Below are 10,049 nucleotides of genomic sequence, written 5' to 3' on the forward strand. Positions count from 1 at the left end.
CTCTCAGCCTCTCTTTGCTTTCTTTCCTTCTGTCAGTCTTTCTTTCATACTCACTATCTCCACCTCTCTCTCTCTCTCTCTCTCTCTCTCTCTCTCTCTCTCTCACCATTCCTCTTTTATTAAACCCTTCATTCTATTTCATATTTTATGTCACTTTTTAAAAATCTGTTCCCGTCTGTCGAAGCTTTTTCCTCTGCTCTTATCTATCTATCTATCTATCTATCTATCTATCTATCTATCTATCTATCTATCTATCTATCTATCTATCTATCTATCTATCTAACTGTCTGTCTGTCAGTCTGTCTGCCTGCCTAACTTTCTACAGGCGCGCGCACACACACATGCATACATATACACATATATTGCATTTTGTTGTGTGTGTGTGTGTGTATATATATATCTATATATATATATAACACTCATACATACACCTAAATACACACACACACACACACACACACACACACCATACTTTTCCTCCCTTTTCTTTTCGCGTTTCATCTGTTTTGTCTTCCTATTATTTTCGTTTCTCTCTCTCTTTCATCCCTACCACCATCACCTCTGTCTGCACACATGCAAACATGCACACATGCAAATATGCACACATATGTACACACACATACACACGCGCTCTCACTTACACACACACACGCACACATACATTGACATACACACGCATTCATATAGACAGAGGCAACACATCAATACCACACTCCAACAGCCATATATCACCAGTGCAGGTGCACTTAGAGATATAGTTGAAATTATATAAAATACAACAGCGAAGGCTAAAGTAGTTGAAGGCATCTATGGTCAATCCATTTGAGTGCATCAGTGGCCAAGCTGATAGAGTTATCGGTGGTTCGAATCGTATCAGACGTAGGTTCTGTGTCCTAAACTAAATTCCTGAAAAATTTGGAAGATACTGGAATGAAGCGGATGAAGAGTGACTGGTTTATAACTGTTACGGTTCTCAGGCGATCAGGTCCTTTTTTTTTTGAGAGATAAGCAAACAAGTGTGCGTAAGTGAATTAAACTAAGTACATACATGGGTATGTGGTTGAGAAGTTCGCTTCGCAATCACGTGGTTTTGGGTTCAGTCTGATTGTGTGACACTTTGGACATTTGTCTTTTACAACAGCTCTTGGGCGACCAATGCCTTGTGGGAGAATTTGGCAGACGGGAACTTTGTGGAAGCCCATCGCGCGCGCGCGTGTATGAAGGAGTGGCTCTGTGGTAAGTAGCTTGCTTACCGACCACATGGTTCTGGGTTCAGTCTCATTGCGTGGCATCTTAGGCAAGTGTCTTCTACTATAGCCTCGGGCCAACCAAAGCCTTGTGAGTGGATTTGGTAGACGGAAAATGAAAGAAGCCTGTCGTATGTGTGTGTGTGTGTGTTTGTCACCCCAACATCGCTTGGCAACTGATGCTGGTGTGTTTACGTCCCTGTAACTTAGCGGTTCGGCAAAAGAGACCAATAGAATAAGTACTAGGCTTACAAGGAATAAGTCTTGGGGTCGATTTGCTCGACTAAAGGCGATGCTCCAGCATGGCCGCAGTCTGATGCTTTTTCAAACAAAAGATTAAGTGAGCACTAAGCTACGTACCGAAACGCCATTCGAAAGAACAATCTCAATATTTACGAGTCAACACTGGTCCTCATTTCCACCCAGTTCTAACATTTGGCTCCATGTACCAGTTGTTATAGAACAGCGGTCACATCCCTGGCAATAATTCGACAGGCTGGTTAAATCAGATGAGGGTAACCGACGGATCTAAAACCCTCGGTGTATCAGGGACCTGTCTATCCTAGCATGCATAGACAAACTGAGGTTGATTGAGGAGAAGAGACCAGCAGTAGAACGAATGGTAGCGAAGGCTCTTCTATAAGCAATGTGGATCGCATAGAGTAAATAACACGACACGAAAGGCGCTTTGGTCATCGCCAGTCGTTTCGACGTTTGTTCTGCTACAAGACCAAATTGGAAATCAGGAAATGAGAGAGAGAGAGAGAGAGAGAGAGAGAGAGAGAGAGAGAGAGAGGGAGAGAGAAAGAGAGAGAGAGAGAGAGGGAGAGAGGGAGAGAGAGAGGGTGGGAGGTGCTGATAGTGCGTTATTCTTCCTCTCTTTAATCAAACAGATCGTGCAAGTTATTATTGTCAGTCATCTTTACAGGATGACTAGATGGTCCTCGTCGGATCGACGGGCGAAAATGGAAGACTACAGCAACCGAATGAGCCGTAGAATTTACTTTAAACGCCTGCAGAGTTGAATACCATCTGCCATTCAGTTATTGTAGTACCTCTGATTACTTCATCTTTACGAACCAATGAGGGAATCTCTACATGGCGGCTCGACATACCAAAAATCTTATCAATATTCCTTCAATCACACGTTACCGCCATAAATAAAGACGTATTGGATAGTGTATTCGTTGGTACACAATTCTCAAAAGGATTCAACGGGTTTAATTGCGTATTAAAGTCATTCAGTGTATCTTGAGGTATCTACTGTGGGGTGACACACTGCGATAAAGTATATGTTTAAAGCTAGGAAATATGAATGAGTGACAATTGGGCACTTTCACCGTGGACTCAGACAAGCGTGTTGTTCTTAGTAAAAAAATCAACAACGTAACGGATCAGTTATTTATCAATGTTAAATAGTGGTGTTGTGTGTGTGTGTGTGTGTGTGTGTGTGTGTGTGTGTGTGTGTGTGTGTGTGTGTGTGTGTGTGTGTGTGCGCGTGTGTGCGTGCGCGTGTGCGCGCCTATGTGTCCATACTGAGAGAAATCTACTGTGGGAAAGAATCGGTTCCACGAGGCAACCCGATCTGAAGAATGCTCTCAATATAAGGACATGAAAGCAAGAGAATGCACATTGAAGCCTACAGTGATGACTCCACATCTTACACACGCACACATAAACACACAGATACACATACATACACATATACGGGTGTGAGAGAGAGTAGAAATACATACAAATGTAGAGGTAAAATTAATTCGTTTCAAACAATGATTTCTCACAATGGTACAAGACTGTATCTTTGCAATACGGTGTAGGTGTATCGTCAATTAGGATCTTTTCCTTTTGAACGGCACTTTGTAACATAATTTCTAGGTAACTACAAAGTTTTAAACTTTGTATACTGGTAGAATGTGTTTATAAAACATCATTTTCTCTTGGCTTTATTGAGAAAATTCTATATGTTGAAAGATATTTCGTCTTTAATTTCGAGCATTTCGGCAATTTTAACCAATCGCTGACGTCCATTTAGGTAAATAACATTCTGTGCATAATAAATATGTCCCTCCTTTAAGAAACATATTGGGTTTATTTACATTTGTGAAGAAAAAGATACCCTTCCCCCACCCCTAACCCTAACCCTAACCCTAACCCTAACCCTAACTAACCCTAACTCTAACCCTAAATCTAAAATAGATCGATACTAGGGTTATAATTATGGGTGACAATTTCATACGACACCGCTACGGAAAATGGGATTTTTTCTAGCGGTGTCAAATGAAAATGTCACCTATAATTATGGCCCTAGTATCGATCTATTGCATTTCAATCTATTTTAGATTTAGGGTTAGAGTTAGGGTTAGTTAGGGTTAGGGTTAGGGTTAGGGTTAGGGGTTGGGGAAGGGCATCTTTTTTTTCTTCACAAATGTAAATAAACCCAATCTGTTTCTTAAAGGAGGGACATATTCATTATGCACAGAATGTTATTTACCAAAATGGACGTCAGCGATTGGTTAAAATTGCCGAAATGCTCGAAATTAAAGACGAAATATCTTACAACCTATAGAATTTTCTCAACAAAGCCAAGAGAAAATGATGTTTTATAAACACATTCTACCAGTATACAAAGTTTAAAACTTTGTAGTTACCTAGAAATTATGTTACAAAGTGCCGTTTAAAAGGAAAATATCCGTCAATTAAATCTACCCAAATATAAAATTGGCATCTATTCTAAAGGGAAGCATTTAGTTCGGTACTGCAATGAAACTAACAATCTACCTCCAGTCAACGCAGTACCCTCCGCACAGTCTCCTTATCCGACAAAAACAACCGTTGTGTTTTTCTGCGGAGTATGCATGTCAAGTAACTTGACTCAATATTAAACAACACCTGCCGCCTGATCACTGGTCGCATGAAACTCATCAACATAAACAACCTGCACCTTCGCGTTAACACTGTCCCTGCTGATATGAGATATGAAGGAAGCAGTCGAGTCGAGATGACAAAAAATGCGGTGGGTGGGGGCACAATGAATAACCAATTCTCGGATAGCCACCACTCGTAACTATAAATAAGTAAATAAACGGGATGGTCACGTTTATTGTGATTGTGAATAAAATTGATCTGGCGTTGAAGAAGAAGAAGAAGAAGAAGAAGAAGAAGAAGAAGAAGAAGAAGAAGAAGAAGAAGAAGAAGAAGAAGAAGAAGAAGAAGAACAACAACAACACAACAACAACATTACAATAAAGCAGCAACAATATAATGGAGCTGCTAAAAATAGTAGTCCAAACTCACTTAAATCATATCAGTCGTCTTGAAAATGTAAGAGCACATTCGGTAATGCACCCCTAGATGCACTGTATCAGGAAAAATTACTGGATGGTCACGTCTGTAACGCCTCTAATTGCTGGTCATCTGGTTCAGGAATAACCTGAGGCTAAACAACATCTACGGTCAATGGAGAGCGTGTGACATGTCTAGACTATAACACTCCAATTACTGCATACAAGAAATTTAGTCGTTCAATCGGTTATCTGTGAACTATCGATCTGTTTGAACAGAAATGACTCGGAGCAATACAGTCGAGAAAGCTATCTCCTCAATAGACGCCAAACCTCGGCCCAAACACTAAAGTCATGAAGAAGCTTCCTCCGCTGTGTCCGGCCCCTAACAACATCTCTGGTAGTTACCAGATTCCGGCTCTGGTTGAAAAGCTTAAGAATGAATCTTCTCCAGTTAATACGGGAATCTCCCTGCTGAAGTTCTTTCCTCCTGGCTCAGAAACACCATGGATTTAGTGGAAGATACTCAGGTACCTGAGAACGAGAGTTGGACGATCAAAAACTAATCTGGTGAGTTGCTTTGGTCAGCCTGGCCCAGTCACATGTGAACGTAGTGAAGCAGACTATTCTAAGGAGCATTGCCTTGTCTATCCTCCTCTACTAACCTCTGCAACACAAAAGAACTTGCAGGGTTCAATAAAAATGCAAAGAACTGTGTAAAGAAATGGGAAACTGCCACATAAGCATGACACGCCGTAGAGTCGAATGGAGAAAGGGACCAAATTTCCCTAACGAGATCTATAACGTTTAAAAAATCGAACAAGACATTGAAAACTCTAGTCCTTTCCTTTGTATATTATGCCTGAAAGTGGAGGCGCAATGCTCCAGTGGTTAGGGCGGGACACTCGCGGTCGTAGGATAGCGGTTTCGATTCCCAGACTGGGCGTTGTGAGTGTTTATTGAGCGAAAACACCTAAAGCTCTACGAGGCTTCGGCAGGGTGTGGTAGCGAACCCTACTGTACTCTTTCACCACAACTTTCTCTCACTCTTTCTTCCTGTTTCTGTTGTATCTGTATTTCAAAGGGACCAGCCTTGTCACACACTGTGTCACACTGAATCTCCCCGAGAACTATGTTAAGGGTACACGTGCCTGTGGAGTGCTCAGGCTGTTCCGTTGATTCGGATCAACTGGAACCCTCGTCGTCGTAACCGACGGAGTGCAACGATGTCTGAAAAATAAAAGTAAAAAAAGAAACCAACAACAACGAGATGATTACGACCGGCAAGTCTTTAACCATAAGCCTGCTCCAGCTTAACTGACTTCAAACAAAACCGTAACTTCAGCAACAATAACGACAATAATTGCAGCGGCAACAAACAGCAGCAGCGGCGGCAGCAGCAGCAGCAGCTATAATAATAACAACAACTGCAAGAAAAACAATAATAGTAGCAACAGCGGTAACAACAACAACTGGTCACAGTAACAACAACATCAACTAGTCGCAGTAACAACAACTAGTCGTAGTAACAACAAGAACAAAAATAGCTAACAGCAACAACAACAGCAGCAGAAATAGTAACAACGACGACGACAGTAACAACAACAATAACGACAACAACAACGACAGTATCAACAACAACAAGAACAACAGCATTATTCTAGCGTCTTTATCTTATCTAAAATATCCACCACAGTGAGTTTTTCGGTTGACTGAGGAACTATAACTTTATTAAAAATAGACTACGAAATTGAGTGCAAGAAACACTCAGGTCAGGCTAAGAGCTGCTTTTGTCTAAGCTAGTGGATTCTCAAAGAGGGTGGTGCTGGGTACCGGGAACAGAACAGGGAAGGGGCGATTGATACATCTTTTAATTGCCCTAATTTTCAAAATTATTTTCAATTTTTATTCTGTGTACGAATCATCTGATAATATAAATAGTCGATGTAGTGTGATGGAGGAAAAAGAAACAAGCGGGAGAAAGAAATACAGAGACCTTACCTGTTGACATAGGCGGGGTGAGCGATCACTGTCAAGAAATAAACACGTCCTTGCATGCTGCTGTATCTCCTCGAACTCCCCCACATGCTTCCTGCCCACGCATGCGCCCTTGACTGTGCCGCCGGCCCCTGCAGTTTTCACTTCCGTCTACCTCATCTGCAATCCTCTCCACCAACACCACATAGATCATCACAGCCCATAACACTACAAACACCACAGTCGAAAAGGCAGCGTGCTGGCAGAGTCATTAGCACGCCGGGCAAAAGGTTTAGCGGCATTTCGTCCGTTTTTACGTTCTTGGATCAAATAACGCCGGGGTCGACTTTGCTTTTCATCCTTTCAGAGTCGATAATAAGTACTAGTTCAGTACTGGGGTCGATGTAATGGGTTTAGCTCCTCATCCAATTTGCTGGCCTTGTGCCAAAATTTGAATCCAATATAAGTGGTCGAAATGTTATTTTGGCAATCTAAATTCTTTTGATTCTTTTCTTTTATTCTTTTCTTTATTTATTTTACTTGTTTTAGTCATTTGAGTGCGGCCCTGCTGGAGCACCACCTTGAAGTGTTTTTGTCGAACAATTCGACCCCAGAACTTACTTATAAGTCTAGTACTTATTCTATCGGTCTCTTTGCCGAGCCGCTACGTTACGGGGACGTAAATACATAAACACCGGTTGTCAAGCGATGATGGGGGACAAACACAGACACAGACACACACACACACACACACACACACACACACACATACACACACATACATGACGGGATTCTTTCAGTTTCCGTCTACCAAATCTACTCACAAGGTTTTGGTCGGCCCAAGGCTTTAGTAGAAGAGGCTTGTCCCAGGTGCCACGCAGTGGGACTGAACCCATAACCATGTGGTTGGAAAGCAAGCTTCTTACCACAAAGCCACGCTTGCGTCTATGATGAAATAACTTATGTGTAAGTACGTTCGTCTGTTGGAGTGACGAGGACCATGTCGCCATCCTTAAGGAAGACTGGTGATTTGCACGGTGACTTTGTTTAGATTGGAGAAGAGTTGCGTACGATCAGTCAACCTCACTCTCTCATCTGTGACCATCTTCAATCCAGTTGTAAGACCAGGTCAAGACGACTGGAGATGGAGACGGATGCGGTGGATGACCAAAATATCTTATTTGCCTCATCTTGACCCATGAAGGACCTAGTCTTCATTTCATAGGTAGGTAAGCTCTAATATGTAAATTTAATCCATAGGTGGGACCCTGACAAATGCTACTACTCAGGGACAGAGTTGACCTGGAAATAATAGTGGCAAAAAGATGGTTCCACACTCCTCAAAACCTTAGAATTCTAGAACCAGAATCCCACAACAGGGTGCAGGTTAAAGTCACCGCCAGGACATGTGCAAATAGCTTTTAAATAGTGATCACACTGTCGGTAGCTATCATATTGTAGTGTATTCGATTTTACTGAATCGAAGTAAGGGCGCTAGTTGTAGCATTGAAAGTGTTAGTAAAAGAAATAATACGAGAACTAAAAATGCTTGAGAAGCCCTGATGTAATTGCTCGATTTTGTATAGCAGTAGTTATTTAGTGATCCACGTTCCATATATCCACTGAATTTTAGTAATATAAAGCAATATTAACTGATATAACATGGCATGAGCTACTCAAGATAGATCCATCTATAATATTCCAGGGAAAACCTCAAGATAAAACAAAGCGAAACGAAACACAATATCCTTTACTCACCCTAGACAAGCAAGTACACATACATGCTAAAATATCCTCGTCGTCATCGTCGTTGTCATCATCATTATCATCATCATTGTCGTTAGATGAAAAAGCTGAGTTGGTATGAGTACTGGAACAAACAACAAATGACACACTTTGATCCAGTCCCCATCGTCCGCTTCTCGTTGGAGCTCGACCTGCTAGAATTAACATGTCAAGATTGGCTGCATCTGATTGGTTGAAATTATCAAAACTTTCAGTTTTTAATTTCTTAAAGAAAAAAATATGATTATAATTTTCGTAATTTGCGTAATAAACCGTCTTCAGAAAACTTTAAAATAAAAAAAAAAGCATATCGTATCAAGCCGTAAAGTCCCCAGTTCAATCTCATCTTAGCGTCTTAAAAAAATGCGGTGGGTGGGGGCACAATGAATAACCAATTCTCAGATAGCCACCACTCGTAACTATAAATAAGTAAATAAACAGGATGGTCACGTTTATTGTGATTGTGAATAAAATTGACCTGGCGTTGAAGAAGAAGAAGAAGAAGAAGAAGAAGAAGAAGAAGAAGAAGAAGAAGAAGAAGAAGAACAACAACAACAACAACAACATTACAATAAAGCAGCAACAATATTATGGAGCTGCTAAAAATAATAGTCCAAACTCACTCAAATCATATCAGTCGTCTTGAAAATGTAAGAGCACATTCGGTAATGCACCCCTAGATGCACTGTATCAGGAAAAATTACTGGATGGTCACGTCTGTAACGCCTCTAATTGCTGGTCATCTGGTTCAGGAATAACCTGAGGCTAAACAACATCTACGGTCAATGGAGAGCGTGTGACATGTCTAGACTATAACACTCCAATTACTGCATACAAGAAATTTAGTCGTTCAATCGGTTATCTGTGAACTATCGATCTGTTTGAACAGAAATGACTCGGAGCAGTACAACAACGACAACAACAACAACAAGAACAGCAACAGCAGCAGCAAGAGCAGCAGTAGTAACATCATCATTATCTGCAACAACAACAACAACAACAACAACAACAACAGTAGCAGCAACGACAGAGACAACAGCAACAAGAACAGCAACAGTAGAAATAACATCAATAACAACAACAACACCCAAAACAACAACAATAGTAATAACAGCATCAGAAGCAGCAGTAGTAGCAGCAGTAGTAGTAGCAGCATCATTAACAACAAGAGCAATAACAATGAACTATAGTATCAGAAGCAACACCAGCAACTGTAGCGGCCACAACAATAACCGCAGCAGTAGCAGCAGCAACAGCAACAACACAAACAACAACAACAACAGTTTTTGGTAGCCTCGAATGTCAGTTCATAGATATGCCATTATTTAAAAAAAAAACATCGAAAAATGACAGTGGAATAAACTACCATCTATACAAATTGTTCAATCAGCATTTGTTTCTTGATAAAAACGGTATTTCGTCACCGGCCAGCAACTGAGGGGATGTAGCTCAGTGGTAGAGCGTTCGCTTTGCATGCGAAAGGCCCTGGGTTCGATACCCAGCATCTCCAGAATTGCTTATTAATTTTGAACTTTTTCTTTTAAAGTTATAATAAAAACCATCCTCCCAAAATACTATCGCTCTTTGTAAATAGAGACAGCATCGTTTCTCATTTCAAACCGCATAATTTGTTCAAATATTAAGAATATCTCAAATTATCGCCCCCGATGCCGAGATAAAAAGAGTGCATTTCGCACCAAAAATCTTGTGTGAGACTTTCTCTCGTGGTAAATACCGCAGTAAAGTTTGTTCTAACCGA

The 10,049-nt window shown here is 41.0% G+C and overlaps 1 non-coding gene across 1 annotated transcript; it reads left to right on the forward strand.

Moving 5' to 3' along the window:
• Positions 1-9,728: 9,728 nt before the first annotated feature.
• Positions 9,729-9,800, forward strand: Trnaa-ugc. Its single transcript has one exon. It is a non-coding gene; the product is annotated as a tRNA-Ala (tRNA).
• Positions 9,801-10,049: the final 249 nt, after the last annotated feature.

The sequence above is a fragment of the Octopus sinensis genome, linkage group LG11, assembly GCF_006345805.1.
Source record: "Octopus sinensis linkage group LG11, ASM634580v1, whole genome shotgun sequence".
Taxonomy (NCBI): Eukaryota; Metazoa; Mollusca; class Cephalopoda; order Octopoda; family Octopodidae; genus Octopus; species Octopus sinensis.